Genomic DNA, 21,880 nt, shown 5'->3' on the forward strand with positions numbered 1-21,880 from the left:
GGTCACACAGCTTGCTAGGACCTGGTACGCATAAGTGCCAAGTCGGGCTGCAAGAGAGATGCTGAGAGGCCCACAGGCATGTTCATTAGGACAAAGGGACCGGGCCAGCAGGCAACTGAACACATATTCCATGGAGTTACCTCCGCATGGGAGGGTTGGGAGTGGGAAATCTTACAATGTCCTTGGGTCCCTGTCAGCTCGAGGACATCACATTATGGTTCTGTGGAGACAGGAAGAGAGCCAACCAGAGAAGCCCAGCCACGCTGGGTTCTGTACACCCATAGTGGACCCAGTCAGGGCAGGAGGGGAACAGAGAGGCCACTTGCCGGAACAAGGCTCCTCTCCCCGGATTCTCTGCATAGCCACTGCCTGGAGAGCGAGCCAGGACAGACTGCAGGTTGTGAGGGGGGAGGGCGGGGGGAGCAGCCAGATGGAGCCGGATGACAGAATTTGGCAGTGTAGGCTCCGCAGATGGGCCTGCTTATGTCCAGACACACTCAGAGGCCAAGGCCTGAATCATCTTTCTAGCAATTTCTTGTTTCCAAACACGTCTTTTGAAGAATGTGGGGATGCTCCGAGCAGATATCAGAACCCCCGCTGGGACTAGAGAGACAGACAGTGGAAGCTAGTGTTGCTTTTGTGCAGGGTGACGGGGAAGGAAGGGGTTGTACTGCCAGCTGAAACAGAGTGGGTCCCTGGGCAGTGAGAATAGCCGGTGGCTTGAGCAGCATATAAGGAGTCCAGGTCAAAGGGTTCTCACAGTCCTGTATGGGTCAGCGGCCAGCCCACTGCTCAGGAGGCAAGACAGGGATCATGGAGCAGAAGGCTTATCTGTTAGTGAGAGCTGAGTCACGCACAAAGAAAAGTGAATGGGCCAGTCTCGTGCCTCTGATGAGCCTCTCCACCAAGGGTTAAGATTCTCCGGGGTCCTGCCTCAGCTCCCTGGCATGGCCATCCAGCACTAGGATCCTTCTGAAGGTTCATTAGGACCTTCCTTTCGTCTCTTTGAATGAACTTCAAAAGCTGTTCTGCTTGACATTCAAGGCCCCGCCAGAGTATTTTTATTAAGTTTTGAGACAGGATTTCATGTATTCCAGCATGGCCTACATGGCCAAGAGCGGTCTGAGCTTCTGGTCTTCCTGTATCCACCTCCCAAGCGCATCCAGGGTTCGGCATCCAGGTGGCCCCTGGCCTCTGCTCCCCGAGGCCCAGAGCTCTGCTGTCTTCCGGAACACCTGTCTTGTCTCATCTGCGTATCTGCCCCTTGAGGGTACACACCCCTGTCTCAAAAGGAGTGCCCTTACTTGTGTGCACCGCCTGCAGGCTGGCAGGGAGCTCCCAGATACCACAGGGTAGGGTTTAGCTCATCTTAGACTGAGGTCAGAGACGGGAGGAATGGAGCTGGCCCCAACCCCCCACCCCTGGCTAGCAAGGCAAAGCCTGAGGCCGGGCACCTGGCTCCAGGCCCTGTATTCTCTCCCAAGCTGTACCCTGCCCTCCTCAGAAACATGTTGAGTTCTCTGGATGTCGCTCCGGTCCTCACGCCATTTACAGATGAGGAACCTGAGGACAGAGAGATTCTTTGACTTGTACTCGGCCATAGAAACCAGATTCTCCCCAGGCCATGTCTGGAATAATCAGAGCCACAAAACATACCCCACCTACAGAGTGTTTTACAGGTTGCCTAGCTCTTTCCTTCCCTTCTGGATCTCCGTTGCTCAGTGCTTTGGGCGGAGTATTATCAGCCCATTACTTCAGAAAGCAACATGGAGGCTCCGAGCGAGCCTGGCTCAAGTCAGCAGGTACGAGTTGGTGATTGCTGAATAACAAATGACCCCCAAACCTGGTGGCTCATAGCAGCTTTTGACGGTGCAGTTTCTGCTCCAGGCACTTGGTGTAACTTAGCTGTGCCTTCTGCTACAAGGCCTCTTCAGCCCAGGGCCTGTGTTCCTATCTGAAGGCTCAGCTGAAGAAGGATCAGCTGCCCAGTCCATCGACTGGACTACAAACAACAGCCAAGTCAGTGGGTGTCACTGGGCTGAGTGCCTAACCTCCACTCGCTGACCAGATGACCCCATGGTGTCTTGCCACGTGGGTGTCTCCAGTTTGGCAGCTTGCTACCATGGTAAATGAACAGATCGCAAGAGACAGAGAGGGCTAGCAAGAAAGAAGCCAGCCTTTGTAACCCTGGAAGCGGTGTCCAGGCTCATTTCCTGTACTGTGTTAATGAGAAACAAGTCACGAGGTCACCCACCTCTAGACACCTTCTCTTGCAGCCTAGGGAAGGGACCTACCTACAGCATGGCGCCCGGCAGGACCCAGTAGGGAGATGGCCCAGCTGCTGCGTACAGCTCTGAGTCTGGCCTTTTCCTGCCAGTCTGAATGCTCCAATCCACGGGCAGTGGAGGCAGGTGACAATCAGCTCCCACTTCCTGTGCTCTAGAAAGGCTCTCAGGAGGAGAGATGGCCCCATTTTAATTACAGAGCTGGCCCCAGGGAGGACCCAGCTCTTTCTTGGATAGTCCCCCCCCCACCTTGCCGCTGCCATCCTTGACTTTAAATCAAACTGCTCTCTGTTCAAGAGCTCCAAAGCCCCAGGCAGGAAAAGGATTTACGAGTGGGTGACCGGGAAATGTAATATTAGGATCGGGACCCAGACAGCATTGTAAGCCGGGAGGTCGTACAAGGCAGCTCCCCCCCACCCCCACCCCCGTGACCTCTCAGGCTTGGTGGCTATCACAGCAGCCGCCTTTATGAAAATCTTCCATCATCCTGCTTTCTGCCTGTACCTCAGCCCCCACTGTGGAGCCTGCCTAGAAAGAGCTGTGTTCTCTGTCTTCGTTCATGTCCGTGTTACACCTTCCTGCTTCCCCAGCCCTCCTGACCTCCACTCCTGTCTCCACCACTGGCTCCTCACCTGCCATTTCCTTACCCCAGGTCTCTGCGGCCAAGCCGCCCCTGGGATGCCTCCCTTCTCTTGTTGCTAGGCCCCTGGCCCAGTGTGCCAAGCACTGTGGACCTTCAGAGCAGAGCCATGGCATGCCTGCCATTCTCTCCCACTGGAGGGAACCTCTTTAGGACAGGGCTGGGACCTACCACCGCCTGTCACCCCGTAACCAGGGTCATCATCTTTACCACAGGACTTCCCTGCACGAAGACCTTCAGTGGCTTCCCATTGCTTGTGAAACCCAACTCACGCTCCTCAGCCTTCCTCAGACCTGCATTCAAGCCTCCACCCTCTGACATGTATGGGGCCACCCTGGCTTCATTTAGTCTCCCTCTTCCCCAGCATCTCCATCTCCATTCTCAAGAGCCCCTCATCCAGGACCACCCCACCTCCTATCCCAGGGGAATCATGGCGCAGGAAATTGTTCCTTTCTACCCCTAGGCTTTAGGCAAATCTCTGCTCCTCTAACTGATGGTAGGCCAGAGGCTGCCTCCTCCATGAAGCCCTCCCTGACTGCCTTTCAGGAGGCAACTAATTCAGTGTTTGAGCTGCCTGGTCCCAGGCTGGACTGATTCAGGCTTCTGAGGACTGGCATTAAAGGTTCAAGGGCTTATTTATTCCAGCCGCCCTCCTTCAGTTAGAGCGCTCTGGTGCAGGGGTGCAAGCTCATGACTGCCATTGCCTGGCACTCTGGAGACAAAGACAAAGGCATCCCTCGGGGGAGGGGAGCTCAGGAAATCTCCAGGAGGCGCCTGACACCACCCCCACCCCCAAGAAGAAAGCACCCAGAAGGCTGCACTCCCCAGGAGGATTCTCACCAGAAGGCCCTGCTGGATTGGAGCCAGCGCAGGGTGTCGGCGCCCAGGGGTGTGTGTGTTGGTTGGGGGCGGGGACTTGTCATTAGCTTGGACAGCTTTTGACGGCTCTTGTTCTGGCTCCCAATGTCTTTGTTTAGATTCACCAAGACCGAGTGGGGACAGCCTGGGAGAAGGGACGAAGGGACCTCGGCAGAGCTGGCTCACTGCTTCTCAGGGGGTCCCAGGGAGGGACAGGTGGTAGCCTTGTTGGAAAAGTTAAAGCCAGCAGGCCAGGATGCCCCCTGGCAGCTGCGAGCTCTGAGACAGGCCTCGCCTGCTGTCTTGGAGGAGTCACCTTTGGAAGCCCTCTCAGGTGAGGTAAGCCTTTGGGTCTGGCTTGTGCTCTCCAGTGTCCGTTTGTCTGTCTGTTCTGATTCGTCAGTCTCTCCTTCTGAATCACACCACTTCAAACAGCTCCCAGAAGCCCTCCTTCTGCCTTCCCATTCCTGGCATGGGCCCCACAGATGTCCCACAAGGCAGTTCACTGCTTGAACTCTTTCCTTCCCCCCGGGAGCCCTGCCCATCCTCTTGTTCACAATAGCCCAGGCGAATGTCCCTCTTCCTGGCCGGCAAGTTTAACCCATCACAGGTTTCAGGCCTACCTCTGCCTCTTCCTAGGCAAGTGCTCCTGGGTGAATCTCTTTGCCCTCCTTGCCTCAGCTTTGTCCTGTGAAAGGTGAGACAGTACCTGCCCCACATAATGAAGCAGTGAATGAGTGTGCCCAAGCAGGGCCACGCAGGTCCTGCGCACATGTCCAGCCACCGTGGCTTCCATTACAGACCTGTCCTCAGAGTCACCCACCTTCCTGTCAGTCCTTCTCTGAGCTCTTCCCAGAATCCCCTTCCTTTACCAATCTCTATGCTGGCAGCCTTCACCCCTCACCTCTCTCTCTCTCTCTCTCTCTCTCTCTCTCTCTCTCTCTCTTTCAGGCTCATAGCTATCACTTGGCCTCAGCAGCCTTGGGGACATCAGATCCTAAGCACACAGCTCAGCCCAGACCCTTCAGAGTGCTATACACCCTTGGGCATCTCTCAGGCGCTTCTACCCAGCACCCTGGAACAATGGAGGGCCTGGGCCAGCAGTTCCAAGAGGTCACGCCGAGGGGCCCCATGCGTGTAGCACCTTTGACCTGGTGGCATGGTGAGGTTGGCGAGCATGCTAGCGGCTGCTGGGCTGAATGCTGGGATGGAGGCGAGGGTGTACACAGACCTTCCGAGAGGAAACTTATAAAATGTCTTCATTTCCAGTTGCTTTTCTAGTGAATTCCCACAAACTCCTTGGTGTAAGACAACACAAATTCATTCTTTCATACCTTGGGGGTCAGAAGTACAAAATCAGTCGAGTAGGCCAGTGTTAAGGGGGTGGCAGGGCTAGTTCCTTTGGAAGTTCTGGGAGATAAGCCGTTCCTTGCCTCAAATGGCTTCAGAGGGCTGCCTGCACGCCTTGGCTCATAGCCCTGCTGTTCACCCCTCTGCCTTTCTCAGCCAGCATGCCATGTCTCACCAAGGAGGGTCGCCTCCCTCTTGTAAGAACCCTTGTGTTGAGGCTGGAGAGATGGCTCAGTAGGTAAAAGGCGTTTGCGCCGCCAGCGTGAAAACCTGAGTTTGGAGCCTAAAACCACAAAAAAATCAGGTATGGTTGCCTGTGAGCCCAGCACTGTAGCACACAGAGACGGGAGGATCACTGAGCCTTGAGTACGGGCCCACAATTTAGCTGCAGGTTCAGTTAGAGAATAAGGAATAAGGCATCTGCTGTCTTCCTCTGGCACAGACGCCCACATCCTCTCAAATATAGACACCCCCACCCATGATGATTGCATTTGGGCCCAGCTAGACAATAGCACAATAATGTCTCCATCTCAAGATCCTCCACAATCTCTTCAGCATAGTCCCTGTGATAGTTTGAATGAGAATGGCCCATAGGCTCATGTGTTTCAGTGTTTGGTCCCCAGTTACTAGAACTGTTCAGGAAGGATCAAGGGGTATGGCCTTGTTGGAGGAAGTGTCACTAGGGTGGTGGGATTTGAGGTTTCTCAAGCACCCATGCTCCGTCTCTCTCTCTCTCTCTCTCTCTCTCTCTCTCTCTCTCTCTCTCTCTCACACACACACACACACACACACACGCAGAATTAAAAATAAAATAACACTTTTAAAAAGTGCAGCTAAGCATGATAGCGCATATCTGGAGTCTTACCTTCTGACAGGCTACATATCCAAGGCCTGGAGTGTAGGAGCACAATTTAGTCTCAAAACCACAAGCAAAAAGAAGGAAAGCAGGAAGCTGAGGCTATGCAGAAGTGCACTTAGTCGCAGGTCTAGCGTCCCTGCACCGCCCATTCTCACTCACCACCTGTCAGGAGGGGAGCTTACCCTCCTGCAGACAGGGCACACGGCCGGGTGCTGGCTGAAGCAGAGACCATTAGAGCTCATTCCACAGCACTCTGATACATTAGAATCGGGACACAAGAGAGAGCTGCCCTGTAAACGGCTTCTCTGTCCCATAAACATGGCACCTGAGCATCTGCATTCCATTTTGAGCCCCGGTGCAGAGAGAAGCAGACAGGGCTGGGAGAGAGCACCTGGCTTCCTGTCAGCTCTCCACAGCTCTCCACAGGCCCTCTCCTTCCAGAGCACTGGGAGGAGCCAGATCTTGGATTCCACAGAATTCCTTCCGTCCTTTTACCAACAATCCCTCCGCGCCTCCACCTCTGGCGAGCCAGGAGGGTTTCTGTGATTCTTAGGGAGGGCTCTGAGCGCCATGCCTTTCCCAGCCTTTGCGTGCCATAGGCACACGCTGTCTCCCAACAGGGCCCAGATGGAAGTCAAGAGCCCCTCTTTTCTATCCTGGATTTTTGAACCTCGCTCCTACCACTCCACTCACGACAAGTCGGCACTTGTCATCCTGTCAGCACGCTGCCCCTTGAGACCTCTCCCCTCTTCTCTGAACTCCGTCCTGTGCCACGCACACATTAGGCTGTGGTGCCCCTTCCTGGGACTGCCCGACACCACCCCCTCTGTGGCAGAGCACAGTCTGGGGACATGGGTGAGCCTTAAACCCTGTCACATCTTGGGGAAAAGGAGAATGAGAAGAGCCCTCAGCTCCCCCGGGCAACCAGGAAACAATTTGCAAGACGGAATTCAACAAGCAATGCCAACAAGATCATAATGACCATATTTATGGGAGAACGAGGAGGCCTGAGCTCGGGTTTTCATTATCGTGTGTACAAATGTGATCGTCTCCTTGCAGCCCGCCTCCCGCTCCAGGCGGCAGCTGTTGGCTGGTGCATGGTAATTTGATGTAAATTGCCCCCAAATATGGTAATTCCCTTCTCTGCCAGAGAGCTCGAAGTCACAAACCTGGAGAGGTCGGCAGCAGATGTTTTCTTACCGCTCTGCAGGCTGCTGGTGTCATGGAAAAATGGCAGCAGACCCCGAGACAAGGCCGCTTGGGCTACTTCCCGTGGGGGACAGGCCGTGGGCACTGAGTGTCTGCACCTGGGAAATCAGCACAATGTCTAGTCTGCTTGAAGTAGCAGAGGAAAGAAACATTGCTCCGGTATTTTCAGCACCGAGGACTGTGCGGTAAGTTGGTGAAATCATCACAGCCCTCAAAGGCAATCAATGCGTGGTGCCAGCCCTTGGTCCTCAGTGGTGGCCTCCTAGGAGCAGAGAATAAGAATAACATGATTACTGTGAAAGTGACCATCTGGACATGGTGGCTCATACCTGCGATCCCAGGTCAAAGCAGGATGAGAGCCACGAGTTTGAGGCCAACCTGGGCTACACTGTGAGTTTCGGGGCAGCCTGAACTACAGGGCGAGGCCCTGTCTTACAATAATAAAACAAACAAAGACAAAACAATTTACCGATAATGATTGTGCTAAGGAATGCCTGACCAAGAACAGAGAAAGCTTTGCTGTCGTTATTACCTAAGATCTCCCGGGAGTTTTCAAGGGGAAAAAAAAAATCAATACTTCAATATGTAGACGAGCAAGCACAGAGACTTTCTCCAGAGAGAGACGATGACAAACTCAAGGAAAAAGGTGTTTTTCTCCGTTTTCTTTTCTGTTTTTCCTTTAATCAAGAGTGAAAGACGCATTAAAACAACACTGAGATGGCTTTATTCCAGGAAAACTACAAAAGCCAGAGTGCCTGGTGTGCGTGGCACTTCAGGAGAGGTGCTTTGCCCCAGGGGTGGGAGGGTGAGGGATGGCAGCCTGCCCAGCTGTGGACGTTACGTGGGGCCGACTAACAATGTGTCTCCAAAGCCAAATCAAGACAGATGATGCGGCTGTCTGGCTAATGCGAACTTCTTTCGTGGAAATTGTCCAATATGAGGGGAAAGGGGCATAACAAAGATGCTGCGAGGACATTAGAAAGGCAGGGCAGAGCCCCACCCCGACCCTCACGGCAGACAGGGAGGCCAGCCGGGCCGCTGCGGCGTGGCACACTCAGCTCTCCGAGTGTAGCTGTTCTGGAGAGGGCACACGTGCCGTGAGGTGATGTGATGGTGTATTTTTAATCAGAGAATGGGAACAAAGGTTCTTTACAACGTGAGGAAAACTATGTGCACATGTCCTCAGGGGGCCCTAGGAAAGCCTGGATGCCAGAAAGAGGTCCAGAGAACAGCGAGGTGTCTGGCACGGGGTGGGGCTCTCCTGGGACTCAGCCTGAGGCTCGGCCTCTCCCATGCAAACATCATCATCACCAACAGGGGCCCCTAGGCTTGGGTGGGCACCGGGGAGCTAGCTGGGTAGGGGACCTGGAATAGACGATAGCTCAGTTGAAAAGATGTTGCTTGTGGCGTGGGCTGGCTCCTTACGTGAGCTCGGGGTCTGGAGGAATGCAGGCACAGGTTGGAACAGTCGTGCATGGCTGAGCAGGGGGATTGTATGTCTCCTAGGATGGCGAGATGGTACTAACAAACGCCTACACGCTCCAGCCCGTATGTCCAAATAGCCCCAAAGGAGAAAGAGGCAAATCTGCTTATTCATTAACGACTGGGAAGGAATGAGAAAGAGAGAGAAGGAAGCGGGGAAATAACGAGGGAATGAGGGAGAGGAGAGGGGAGGGAGGGAGGGAGATAGAGAGTGGGGAGAGAGGGGGAGGGGAGAAGGAGAGAAGAGGGAGGAGGAAAGAGCTGCATACGAAGTGTAATCCCTTTGTAAACACGGGCAGAAACTTGTCTTCCTAATTGAAAAGCCCGTGTGGGCTGCCTAATCCGGTCCATGTAAATGAGACCAACCACATTAAAGCAGATATTGACTGCAGTGGTCACAGTGCCAGGGAGGAGACCAGAGGGAACAGATTGACAAGAGCGCAGCCAGGACAGTTCTGGTCCCACGGACATCAGCTCGTGCATTCAAACATCCCATGGGTCAGGCAACCCAGTCATACAGCCAGGGCTGAAGGAGTTTGGGAAAGGGACACCCCACCCCCACCCCGAGATCTTCTTAAAAGGAACAAAGTGACCTGAAAATGATATCATAATAAGATAATGAGATAAAAACATTCGCTCATACAGTATGGCAAGCACAAATGTGTTCTTTGGGGCGATTTGTCTTTGGGGGTGATTTGTTTGCCAAGACAAAGCTGGGCCTCTAGGAACAGGGGTTGGGGCTGTGTTCAACCAGTTTTTGCAGCCAGTTTTCTTCTCCTGGGCTTTCTTCTCAGCCTCTTGTCATGTATGAGATAAACGCAGAAGCCAATGGCATGAGGGCTGGTGAACCAGACTCCGGTCACTTGGGCCTTGTTGAGGTCTCATGAGCCTCTCGCCTAGACCTCACAATGACTGTGATTCAGTTTCTTTGTCCTGACTGTCACCTTCTCCAGTCTGCCCTTCACTTTGGCTCCCAGAATGTTCTTTCTGACTCACACGTCTGCTCAGCGATGCTGCTACTCAAACACCTTCCATGTTTTCCCACCGTTCTCTGGACAGAGCCCAGTGGCTTTTGTCTTCACTTACTACAGGCAACTGTCACTACATCCTAATTCTTGCCTCAAATTCCACCCACCCCACCCCCACAACACACACTCAAAACCCCTCACTCAACTCAGGGCTGGCCTGTAGCTGCCACTCCCTGGACGATAGATGTAACTCCATCATCTAGTTCACAAGATTCTGAAGGGTCTGGCATTAGCCCCACCTCGCTGTAAAACGGTCTCCAGTTATAAAGCTGGTAACTTAAATGACCTCAGTTTTGCTCTCTGGCTGCTCTTGAGATGGTTGTCTGACCCTTGGGAAGGCAGAAGTTTAATTCAGAGGCAGGGACGATGCCAGGCACGTTCAGAGGCACAGCAGGCCAGAGTGCTTCTTGTGTGGGAGGCAACAGTTCTCAGGAGCCATTTTACATTCGTCTGCTTTTACAAAAGAGGAAGCAGGGGTACAGACAGGTCAAGGATCTGCTTGCATCCCAAAGGTACGGAGTGATGGACTAGTTGGATCCAGCACCATCATCACCATGCTCAGCCCTCCAGCACTCAGCAGCCAACAGGCAGCCACGTCTGAGCTGCCCTTTGACCTCAGTCATCATTCTCCATTGGGATCCCCAGGAATGGGATTTTTCTGGATCATTATTTGTACTGTGACAGGAAGTTGCTATTAAGCCAGACAATGACCGGCTTATGAATGAAATGACTCCACAGTCCTTGAGGAGTGTCCATGTTCTGGGCGCAACTCTGCCCCTTTGTGTGCCAGGTCTGTGATAACTAATGGCAGCTGCTGGCTGGGAAGGGCCTGAAGCCTACAACCCGCCCTGCACTTCAGCTCGGGTGGAGTGGAGAACTTTCAAAAGGTGCAGGGTGACCCTTCATCTGAAATCCCAGGAGGGCAGAGCAAAAGGCACTGTCAGGCACTTACTTTCCTTTTTGGAGAAGTTACCTCACAGCGGAGGTCAGATTTGCAGCCCTGTGCTCTCCAGCCTTCCATCAGCACCTTTGCTCTAGTGGGAGAGAGATGGCTTTCTGTCCAAGTCCCATCCACACTGAATAAAGCCCAAGGCCTGGGGTGGCCTCCGTCTGCTTTCAAAGGAGAGTTTGGCTGAAATTTGGCATGTAAGCCAGAGACCTCATCTGGCATGCGTTCATGCCGAAGAGGTTGAAACTTCAGTTTTCCCCAGGGTAGGCAGGAAGAGCCTTGCCTTTGACAAGGTAGTAAAATGCCTGTGTTTACAAGAGAGATAAGAAGGAAGCTGGCAGCTGTGGGCCTCTGTGACTGTCTCTCAAAGGTGTTGCCTTGAAGCACTGGGTAGAGATGTCCAAGAATGAGCAGCCTGTGCCTGGCCCAGGGTGATGATTTCCTGCTTCTGCTTTCTAGATTCCTCCTCTCTCCCATCGTGGTACGTGCTGGCAGAGCCTGTCAGGGGCCCCAGCCTAGATTTGCTGGTTACCCAGTGGTTGTTAGACGGACTCACTCATCTGTGTGCTTCATCCAACACTCAGCTTTCATGGCCACCAAACTCTAACACGTCCCCTGTTATTTCCCATTTTTCGGAACAGTCACGTGATGCCCCACGCCTTCGGCCCCTTTCACACGGCCTACCTCGACAGCCTTGTCCGTTCCACCTGTTCCCACACTCCTGCATCCTCGATGGTTTCAGATAAAAGTTTTCCTTGTTCCTAGCATAGTCTTTCCCCACGCTGTTCTGTTGTAGTAGATTAAAAACGCTTGTTGGGCTATATAATGTTTATTATTAGCCCTAAGATTATCGTGGCAGTACTATCTTACCTGCTATCACAAATAGATACCTGTTAGATTTTACAATTGCCTTATTTACCTTGGGCTGGGCAGATATCCCTACCTACATTGAATGAAGCACTTCACCATCCATCTCCCAGTCCCCATCACCTTAATCATCCTAGCTTCCATTCATAATCTTATAAATACTCGTTTTTATTCTTCACGTGGGCCTTTTAACACCATTGCTGGAGTTCTTCCTCCCAGCCCCACGTGGTTTCTTCTCATCCTCCTCCTTCTTCCTCTCTTTTCCTTGATCTTCTCTGTCCTCCAAAGCCGGGGAACCTTTGCCACCCCTATCCTATTCTGCCCTGCCCAAGCATAGGCTGTTTAATCAACCAATCAGATATGTGTTAGGCAAGTTTACAAAACAGATAGGTTTACAAAAAAGATAGATGTAACTAGATCCTAAGGGCCAGTAACACGAATCAGACAAACCTCCAACACTGTTCCACCAGCTGAATGATCTTGCCATCCTCTGCTTCCTGTCTTTCAAGAGCCTGCCTCTTCTGTATGTGCTCCAAGGCAAGCATTTACTCACAAGGATGACATCAGTGTCTTTGTGTTTCTGTTTGTTTCCTGGGCTCTGCCATGAGGGGCCCATCAATGGGAGGGAAACTCACCCTTGGCATCAGCTTTCCCATCTGTGACAGGGCAGGGGAGCACCTGTCCGTGAGTCTGAAGTCCCTTGTGGTCTGTGAAGGGCAGGAAACACGGCAGAAGATCCATGGATAAAATAGATCGGCTGCAGGAAGAAACCAGAGGTATTCCCCGTGCTGCCAGCCAGCCAGCCAGCCTTCTCAGGAGCCGCGATTCTCATCTCTAGCTGGACTCACCTCTGTGAGACTTGGAAAACACAGGTGAGTTGGAGAGCACCTTCTGGCCTGAAGCCTCTCTTGGCTGTTTGTTGTAGGACAGGTGGGACTGTGAGGTGTCTTCCCAGCAGGGTTCTGCTGTCTGTCCTCCATGTCCCTGGGTGCTGAGACAGTGGCAGAATAGCTTAAATGTCTCCTGTCAGAGTGAAATAGACAAAGAGAGGTGGAGAGGAAGCACAGGGCTCCACTCAGTGGCTTAAGTGGCCAAGAACGCTCTGCCCTTCCCAGCGTGTGGCGGACAGCTCAGGAAACCCTGTGACAGACACCGAAAAAGAGGACACAAACAACTGCCTGTTCTCGATGTAATTGTCCTCCCCCCCCATAAAGACTGGGATTGGAGCGCAGTAGGGAGGGTGCTTGCCCAGCAAGCATAAAAACAACAAACAAACAAACAAAACCCCTGGGTTTGGTTCCCCCAAGTGCTACATAATCTTGGCACATGAGATGCTTGTAACCGTAGTTAACACTCAGGACCTGAAAGCAGCAAGATCAAAAGTCCAAGAAAATCATGGGTTAAGTAGTAACTTCAAGGCCAGCCTACAGGAGACCTTGTCTTAAAGACAAACACAACAACCATCAAGGAGGCACAAAACATGAAGGGGTTGGGTGAAGCAAACTGCTCTATTCTCATTTACAGACTAACTCCACAGCTCAACTTCCTTTCCACCAAGCACCTGTTCTTGCTTCTCCAGATCTCGACACCATGGCCACGTATTCTCAGGAGCTGCAGTTTCTCATCAGGACAGGGAAATCTCCTTCCAGCCCAAAGAGGGGTTCTGGTAATAAAGACTGCTGTGTGCCATGGGCAGAGTGGAGCGCTGGCTCCCCTCAGCCACAAAGCCAGCTTGACATGCCAGCCTTGACCACGTGATGGGCCAGAGGGAGAGCATGTGCACCCCCAGGAAATGCTACCTCCTCACAACAGTGTCAAGAATTTGGTGACATCTCCTGACTTTTAGACATTAAAAAAAAAGACTCAAAGAAGTGAAGCCATTCATCCAAGGTCGCACAAGCCAAGTGGCCAGATCCTGCTTCAAAATGAAGTCAGTCAACCTGGCTGTTTGAAAGTGTGCTCTTAGTTGGGGGCCTCTTTTCAAGGTCAGCTGGGTGGACTCCGTTCTGTGGCAGGGCTAATGGACACAAAACAGAGGTCTGGGAAGTGCAGGCAGAGCTGAACTGAATTGCCCTTGACACTTGAAGCCAGCTGATGGACAGGTGGTTCACATCCGTGCCACGGTTGGTATTGTCCCTGTAGTGGTTCCTGGGGAGTGGGGCAGACAGTCGAAATGTTCCAGCCCCAGCAGGAGGCACAAGGGCAGACTCTCAGAAGGAATTAATAATACCCAAGGAATTCCTTCGGAACAGTGGGGGAGAATAAGGATTCTTCAAAAAAAGGCCTAATAGCAAATTTTCTGGATTTTCCAGCTAATTTGAAGGTACCTACTTGGAACATTTTCTTGTCAGAAAAGATTTTAAAGTACATTCATTCAGCGTGACATGATAATTGGGCCTGGCTGTCTGATGAATGCCTTTTATCTTTTCCTGAGCTATTGTTCAGTGGGATGGAGCCGCTGGGCGAAGTGGGCACTTGGTTAAATGCAGAAACAGCCACTTGTGATGGTCATAGGCGAAAGGGAGGTCTCAGAGGTGCAGGTGAAAACTTATATATGGTCAAGTATCCGGAAGGGGAGAACAAGAAGTCGTTAGAGAAGATCAGGGTCCAGGGAGGAACAGGAGGCTGCCAATGCCACTCAACTTGGGGTTGACCCGGATCACTTTCTGAGCCAGTCTGAGGTCCTTGTGAGGGGTGTGTATAATAAGACACACCAGTGGGCAGCTTGTGTCTGGCTGAAGCTGCCCTGTCCCCACTGGGCCCCAATTCCCCTTCACCAGAGGCCCCACCCTCTGGGCTGCAGAACCGGAAGGCAGCAAGGGTATATTCTCCCGGCTATTCTCAGCCCCCCCAGTAATGGAAGCAGCTATTTTCAGGAGCCTTTCTTCTCTATTTTTTATGCTTTCCTGTTCTTTAATGCTCTTGTTTTATCACAGGCAAATTTCCAGGCCTGGCCATCTGACAGTTATCTCCGTATTCCTTTGTCACCCCCAAGAAAGAAGGATTTGTTTGGATTTATTGTTTTTCAACTTTACGTCATTTTTTCCCCCTTATCATTATTTTTCTATTGAATTTGCTTCAAATTTATTTTTTTAGAAACCAGACTTGCTTTCGAGTGTCTCGGAGCCTTCCATATGTTAATAAGATGCTCGTAGAGCTGTAGCTTGGTTTTTCTCCTTGTCAGAGCAAGGCCATCCTTCCTTTTAAGAGACAGCTTGTCCTCAAAAATGCCCTTCATTAACATTTAACGAATGAAACAGTTTCCATTGGGATTAAGAAGTTGACATTTCCATTGTTTTTCTTAGAAAACAGCACAACAGTAATCGGGCTCTCAAGTGACTGCCTTTTCCACAGAACTGAGATAACAAAGGCCTGGACCAGGTATAGGAGCCCATACCTGGTCCCATGTGTTGCTATTTAGACAGGTATGCCTGTCTCTGTGTCTGAATGTGTGTTTATGACATTTTATACATGGCAGTGATTTCTGCCAATGTATAATTGGCCATGTGTGTACCTGTGCCGGTGTGTGTGTGTGTGTGTGTGTGTGTGTGTGTGTGTGTGCAGATATCTTCTACCCACGGCTGTGGATACGTACTGTTCATGTGTGACTGTGTTCATGCATAAATTTATCTGCATGTGTTCTAGTGTGCCTACACACAGAGAGATGACATACTTTTGTGGAGAGGGTGCTGTGTGCATCATGTCTGTGAGTCTGTGTATCCAGGGTCTGGGTGAAGCTCCTGTGTGTGTGTGTAAGTCTTTGTCCTGTTTGTAGAAGTGTTTGGGAGCCCCAGGGATGCGCAGCTTTGTCTTCAGAGTCCCTTATACACACATACACAGCACCCCCCGGTGGTCACTGCTGGAATGCAGCCACAAACAAAACAACAAAAACAGTCATGCTCAAAATCATGTCGAATTCAAGAGAGGGTTTCTGGTTATGTGCAGGGCAAGCTTCTAGGATGGTCCTTGAAAAGGGGGGTGTGTTGTAAGTCTGGCCTAAGGTACACACTCAACAGAGAACCCCCGCAGGGCGCAGACAGCTATTTCATGGTGCCATGGTGAAGGGGCTCTTTCTCTGGTATGGGCTTCCTCTCAAGCAGAAAGGTCGGAAGCTACCTTATGTGTGAGTGTGTTTCTGGGGTCCTGCATTCTCTGTCAGAATCCTGGGCCCCATTCCAAGAATATATCCAGCTTAGTGCCCTTTGGGTACCATATAAAGTCCTCCCAGTCTAGGAAATGGGGAAGCTTCACCAGAGACAGTGCGTTTGCTTCCTATTGCCCTCATAAAGTGTGTGTCACAAACTTACAGGCTAAAATAGGTCACCTGTGTAAAATAGGGTGTCAGAGGCCAGATGTGGTACTTCATACCTACACACCCAGGTTTAGAAGGCAAAGACAGGAGAACTGTCGAAAGTTGGAGGCCAACCTGGTCTACATAATGAGTTCAGGCCCAGCCAGGACTACATAGTGAGACCTCGTTTTAAAACAAAGCAACAATTAAAGGAGGTCTCAGGAGCAGGGGGAGAGTGTGTGTCCTTCTCTTTACCACTTCTAGATGTGGCCTGGATTCCCTGGGTGGTGGCTCATGTCACTTCCACCTCTGCCATCACTCCTCTTCCTGACCCTCCTGACTCCTTCCCTCTCTTATGAGGACCACTGGGTGAACCTAGAACCAACCTGACACGGCAGATCTCTCTAGCTCCAGATTCTCAGGTTTACCCTGTGTGGTGTTTGAATAAGAATGGCTCCCAAAGGCTCATATATTTGAAGGTTTAGTCACTAAGGAATGACATTATTTGAAAGGATTAGAAGAAGTAGGAGGTGTGGCCTTGGAGGAAGAGGGGGTGGGCTTTGAGGTTTCAAAACCCATGACAAGCCCAGAGTGTCTCTCTCTGCCTAATCAGGATGCAGAACTCTGAGTTCTGCTCTCTTCTGTCCAGCACCATGTTTGTCTGTGTGCTGCCATGTTCCCTGTCCTGATGATAATGGACTCAACCTTTGTTAAGCTGCAAACAAACCCACAGTTAAAAGCTTACTTTTCTAAGATTCGTCACGGTCATGGTGTCTCTTCACAAAACTAGAACAGTGGCTAATACCGTCTGTCAGCAAAGCCTCTTTTGTTCGGGAACAGGGCACTCATGGGATTGATGAGGAGGACATGAATATCTTCGGGAGTGTCATTTGGCCACTACGAATGCCCACTCTACGTGTGGACACCGTCCATATGAGCACACACACATGCAGCTGCTGTGTATAGAATGTTCACCTGTGCCTATCACAGCACCAACTCTATCCTGTCTCATTCTAACCCCTCAACAGTCCAATGGGCAAGTTTTGTCACTATAACTCTATAATAAGTGGAACTGCTACTGTGACTTGGATCTTGAACGTCTCCTCAAAGGCCTGCATGTTGAAAGCTTGGTCCCCAGCCTCTGCCCCTTCTGGGGAGAAGATGTTCACATCAGGAGGTGGGGCCAGTGGAAGGAATTGAGCTACGGAGGGTATGCCCTTGAGGGAGATATGCTGATCCTGCTTCCTTTCCCTTCCTCTTTTATCATTTTAAAAGAGACTTGTTTTGCGTTTATTTACTTATTAACGTGTGCATGTCACAGCACACATGTGCAGGTCAGAGGGCAACTTGTGTCCTCTCTCCCACCTGGGTTCTGGGGATTGAACTCAGGTCATCAGGCTTTGTGATTTTGGGTTTTTTTTTTTTGGGGGGGGGGTTGTTTTGGTTTGTTTTGGTTTTGCTTTTGCTTTTCTTTTCTGGGCTCCACAGGTGATCAGGCTTCCACCACAATGTTCTGTGCTGCCATAGACCCAAAGCAACAGGGCCAACTATGGACAAAACTGAGCCAAACAGAGTCTTCCTGCTTATCCAGATATTCTGTCACAGGGACAGATGCCTGGACTAACACTTCTGCTAACAGCAAATGGCATTCTAACGTCACGTACGTTACACATCTGGGCAGTCGTGGAGACGCACTTTGAGCCCCGCATCAACAAACCTCAAGGCCACACTTTTCTCCAGTAAAGGATATTGACAGAAGAGCCAAATTCCCATCTTACAGATGAGAGAGAAAGCATTTGACAATAACTTGACATGCGTCCATCAAGGCCTTGAGAAACTGAGCACGTGATGGACAGAGCAAGCATGGGCAATACAGGGAAGAAAGACACTGATTTTTTGTATTCATTTAATTCATTTTTAGACACTGTTCTGGGGAACAGATAGTCCTGTGTCCACCACTGTCCACAGATGTGGTGGCACATACTTTTAATTCCAGCACTCAGGAGGTACAAATCATCTCTTCAAGTTCAAGGTCAGCCTGATTTCCCTTACTTCCTAATGTTGCCTTCCCTTGCCTCTGTGTCCCCCAAACCTTCCCCTAAGCCTCAGCTCTCACAACCCCAGTCCAGTTTATATCCCTTCAGTTTTGCTTTTTCCAGAATATCATAAGTGAAAGTATAGATGACCTTTTAATTCTTTTTGTTTGTTTGTTTGTTTTTATAGACAAGGTTTCTCTGTATAACAGAGCTTTGGCTGTCCTGGACCTCACTTTGTAGACCAGGCTGGTCTCAAATACAGAGATCCTCCTGCCTCTGCCTCCCTAGTGCTGGTATTAAAGGTATGTGCCCTTTAATTCTTTTTAAAAGTAAAATTATTATGTAAACAATTCAACAAGCTATTCTTTACATATATTTGCATATCATTTGCATATCATGACCATGAGTTTGGGAGGTATAGAATTCTATGAAGTTTCACACAGAGTCATGTGACCACATGCTAGTAAGACCACATTCAAGACTCAGGCTATTCCACCACTTCAAAAAGTCCAGGGCTAGGAGGTAACTCAGTACTCGCCTTGCCTGTACGAAGTCCCCAGCACGATACAACCCCTGTATGCTGGGGTATCCCTGAAACCTAAGCCCTTGGACATCAGACGCTCACGGTCATCCAGAATGTCGTACGGAGGCAGCCATGTAGTCGGCCTCCTGAGGCTCTGCTGTCACTCTCCATGAGCACCTGTGAGGATCTTGCATCTGTGCGCTCAGTTTCTCCTTGTCAGGAGCGTCCCGTCATTAACGCACCACAGGCTATGTCCCTCACTCCTCCCCAGGCCAGCCTCCTCCCAATGCGGTGTTTCCCAGGGTGGCCATTTCCAGTGTGGCAGATCTGAGTGATCCTACACCCACTGATTTCAGGACGTTTTCTTGAGAATTTTTTGCATCTATATTCATGAGGAATGTTAGGCTGTAGCTTTCTTTCTGTAAGGAAGGTCTTTGTCTATTTTCGATGGGGGGTTGGGGAGGGCGTTAGGCCTCTAAAATGACTGAGAAGTGTTTCCGCCTCTTCTATTTTCTGTAAAAGTTGGCGTCGAGTTGGTATTATTTCTTTCTTAAATCACTCTCTATTAAACTTGCAGCAAAGCCATTAGAATCTGGGGTTTTCTTTGTTTGAGGTTTCAGTTTTGAATTCATTTTGTGCAGTCAGTATTGGGCTGTTTCTGTCGGCTTCTTGAGGGGAGCTTTGGTAGTCTATGCCTTCCAAAGAACTGGCCCTTTTCATCTACATTATTAACTTTATGACAGAAGTTGAAGGCTGGATTAGCCACACACACGTGAACCGCTCACCTAAGGAGACACGGAGAACAAAGGACAGAAATTCTGGCCCAGGAGATTATCAGACATTCATGAAAAATGTTGGGAATTTCTGAAAGGAAATAGATTATTAAAGGTACAATTATGCACAAAGATGTGAAGGCAGTCTTACTCTAAAAATTTGGAAATCACATAAATGTCAAATAGAAGACTGTGCTTAATTCTCTTGATAGGAGAGAGAGCGTGTACACAGGGTGAAATACGCATAGTGGATCAAGAAAGGAACATAACAGAATAATATTGCTTTGTCTACGAAGGATTTTTCTTCTTCTTTTTATTAAATTTCTGGTGTGTGTGTGTGTGTTTAGTTTTTGAGACAGGGCTTCATGTATCCCTAGCTGGCTTCAAACTTTGTGTGTAGTTCCCAATGATCTTGAACTTCTAATCCTCCCACCTTCATTTTCTAAGTGCGAGGTTACAGACATGTGCCCCGTGGTTTTATACAGTGCTGGGATCGGACTCAGAGATTTAAGGCAGCTAGGCAAGCATTTGCCAACTGAACTACATCCCCAGGCTCTCGGTTATTTATATATGCATATAGGTATGTATACATAGATACATAATACATATTTAATGAGGAAAAATCTAGCAGGGGAAAAAAATCAGTATTTTCCTTTGTCTCTAGCAGAACATGACTAGTTCTTATCAAATGGGATCCAACATAGAGCCTCCTCAAAAATGCAGTGATGAGCTAGGCTTCGTTCCTCACATCTGTAATTCCAGCACTTAGAGGCTGAGCCTTAAGTTCCCAGCCAGCCTGAGCTAGAATGGAACAAACAAAAATTAAAGAGAAAGCTCCACCCTCAGACAACACCAACAAAAACAAAGCAGCAATGTACTAGGAGTTGAGGTCTGAAGGGCGATGCCCTGGATGGTCCTCTTTTCTAGAAGCTTCCAGTCTGTCTGCTAATGACCTCCAAGGATGCCTCTCCCCTCTACTTGCAGGGCAGGGCACCTGGTTTTGCTCTTCAGGTGTGGACTCCGTGTCAACTCTCTTCATTGACATTCTGTCCTAAAAGCCTTTTGCAGAGGATCCTCCTCAGGCACCAAAGCTCACAGGACCCTCTTCTCGTTGGAAATAATGCCAGGATCCCTAGACTGTGAGCATTCTCCTTCTTGTGGCCATCACCTCCAGACACACACACACACACACAGAGTGGCCTCCCACAGAAGGAAAGCGCTATAAGATCTCACTGTCTTGACCAGTTCTGCTATAATCTAAGACTCCAACCCTTGCAGGGGTCGCTATAAGGTTTGTGGCAACTGACACTGGGCCACTGAATAGGTCCTTTAACTCTGTGTCTCTATGAAGGAAGAAGGAGCAGAAGGGAAGGAAAGGAAAGGGAAAGAGAGGGACAGGGATGGGGAAGAGTAGAGAGTGGGCAGAGAAAAGGAAGGGGAGGAGATGAGAGAGAAAAGGAGGAGAAAGGAGAGGCAAAGAGAGGGGCTGCAGAAAGAATCAGGAGAGGGCGTAAGGACTTAGCTTGGTAGTGGAGCATTTGCCTCTCAAATGTGAGGCTCTGGGCTCTGGAGTCCCGAGTGCCACTGTATGATGGTCTGGTACAACCATCCCTGGATCAGAAATGGCAGCTTGCAGACCACCTTCTGTCTTAGTGTTACTTTTGCTGTGATGAAACACCATGACCAAGAGCAACCTGGGAGGAAAGGGTTTATTCACTCACAGTTTCATATAACAGCTCATCATCAAAAGCAGTAAGAGCAGGAACTGAAATAGGTCAGGAACCTGGAGGCAGGAACTGATGCAGAGGCCATGAGGGGTGCTGCTTACTGGCTTGCTCCCTCTGACTTGCTAAGCCTGCTTTCTTATAGAACCCAGGACTATCAGCACAGGGGTGGACCCCACAAAATGGGCTGGTCCCTCCCACATTAATCACTAATTTTAAAATGCCCTAGGCTTGCCCACATCCTTATAGAGGCCTTTTCTTCTCTCTCTTCTCTATCCTTTTGTTTTGTTTTGGGGTTTTGTTTGTTTTTGTTTTTTTGAGATAGGGTTTCTCTGTGTAGCCCTGAATGTCCTGGAACAATGTAGACCAGGCTGGCCTTGAGCTCAGAGATCCACCTGCCTCTTCCTCCTGGGTGATAGGATCAAAGGTGTGGACCACCATCGCCTGACTGGAGGCATTTAACTGAGAGTCTCTTTAAAGATGACTTTAGCTTGTGTCAGGTTGCCATAAAACTTGCCAGCACACTTTCCTCTTGAAATTGCCTCTCCTCAAGCCTGCTAGCCACACTGTCAAAGAGAGACCCATGACAGCCAGGCCCTCCCAAAACCACTGTCCTTAGTACTACAAGGATGGCTGCCCTCTGCTGGGCTGGCCCCACACAGCCTTGGGACCTTTCTGACTCACTGCCCATCCTGGAGCAGAGACAGTATCAAAAGCTCCGGTCCTCTGACATGAGGCACTGCCAATGGAAGGCTCTTCCTCCTACTCTAAACCAGGGGGTCTGGCTCACAAAGATGTCTGCTATGGGCAGGGTGACCCCACCCTGAATAATCCTACTCTAGCACTTAGAGTCTAAGAGTCAATGAAACCTATGGGGCCCAGTGTAACATGAAAATGTGGGACAACTAAACAGAAAAATGTGCTGTTAAGGTATGTAAAATTTTCCTGTAAAATATTTTGTTTTAGGCCAGCAAGATGGCTTCATGGGTTAAAGCACTTGCTGACA

The 21,880-nt window shown here is 50.2% G+C and overlaps 1 long non-coding RNA gene across 1 annotated transcript; it reads left to right on the forward strand.

Moving 5' to 3' along the window:
- The first annotated feature begins 6,990 nt into the window (after positions 1 to 6,990).
- LOC132653044 (uncharacterized) lies at positions 6,991 to 18,955 on the forward strand. The gene is made up of 3 exons (XR_009590689.1): positions 6,991 to 7,386; positions 12,243 to 12,399; positions 13,107 to 18,955. It is a non-coding gene; the product is annotated as an uncharacterized LOC132653044 (long non-coding RNA).
- Positions 18,956 to 21,880: the final 2,925 nt, after the last annotated feature.

The sequence above is a fragment of the Meriones unguiculatus genome, chromosome 3 (assembly GCF_030254825.1).
Source record: "Meriones unguiculatus strain TT.TT164.6M chromosome 3, Bangor_MerUng_6.1, whole genome shotgun sequence".
In the NCBI taxonomy this organism is placed as follows: domain Eukaryota; kingdom Metazoa; phylum Chordata; class Mammalia; order Rodentia; family Muridae; genus Meriones; species Meriones unguiculatus.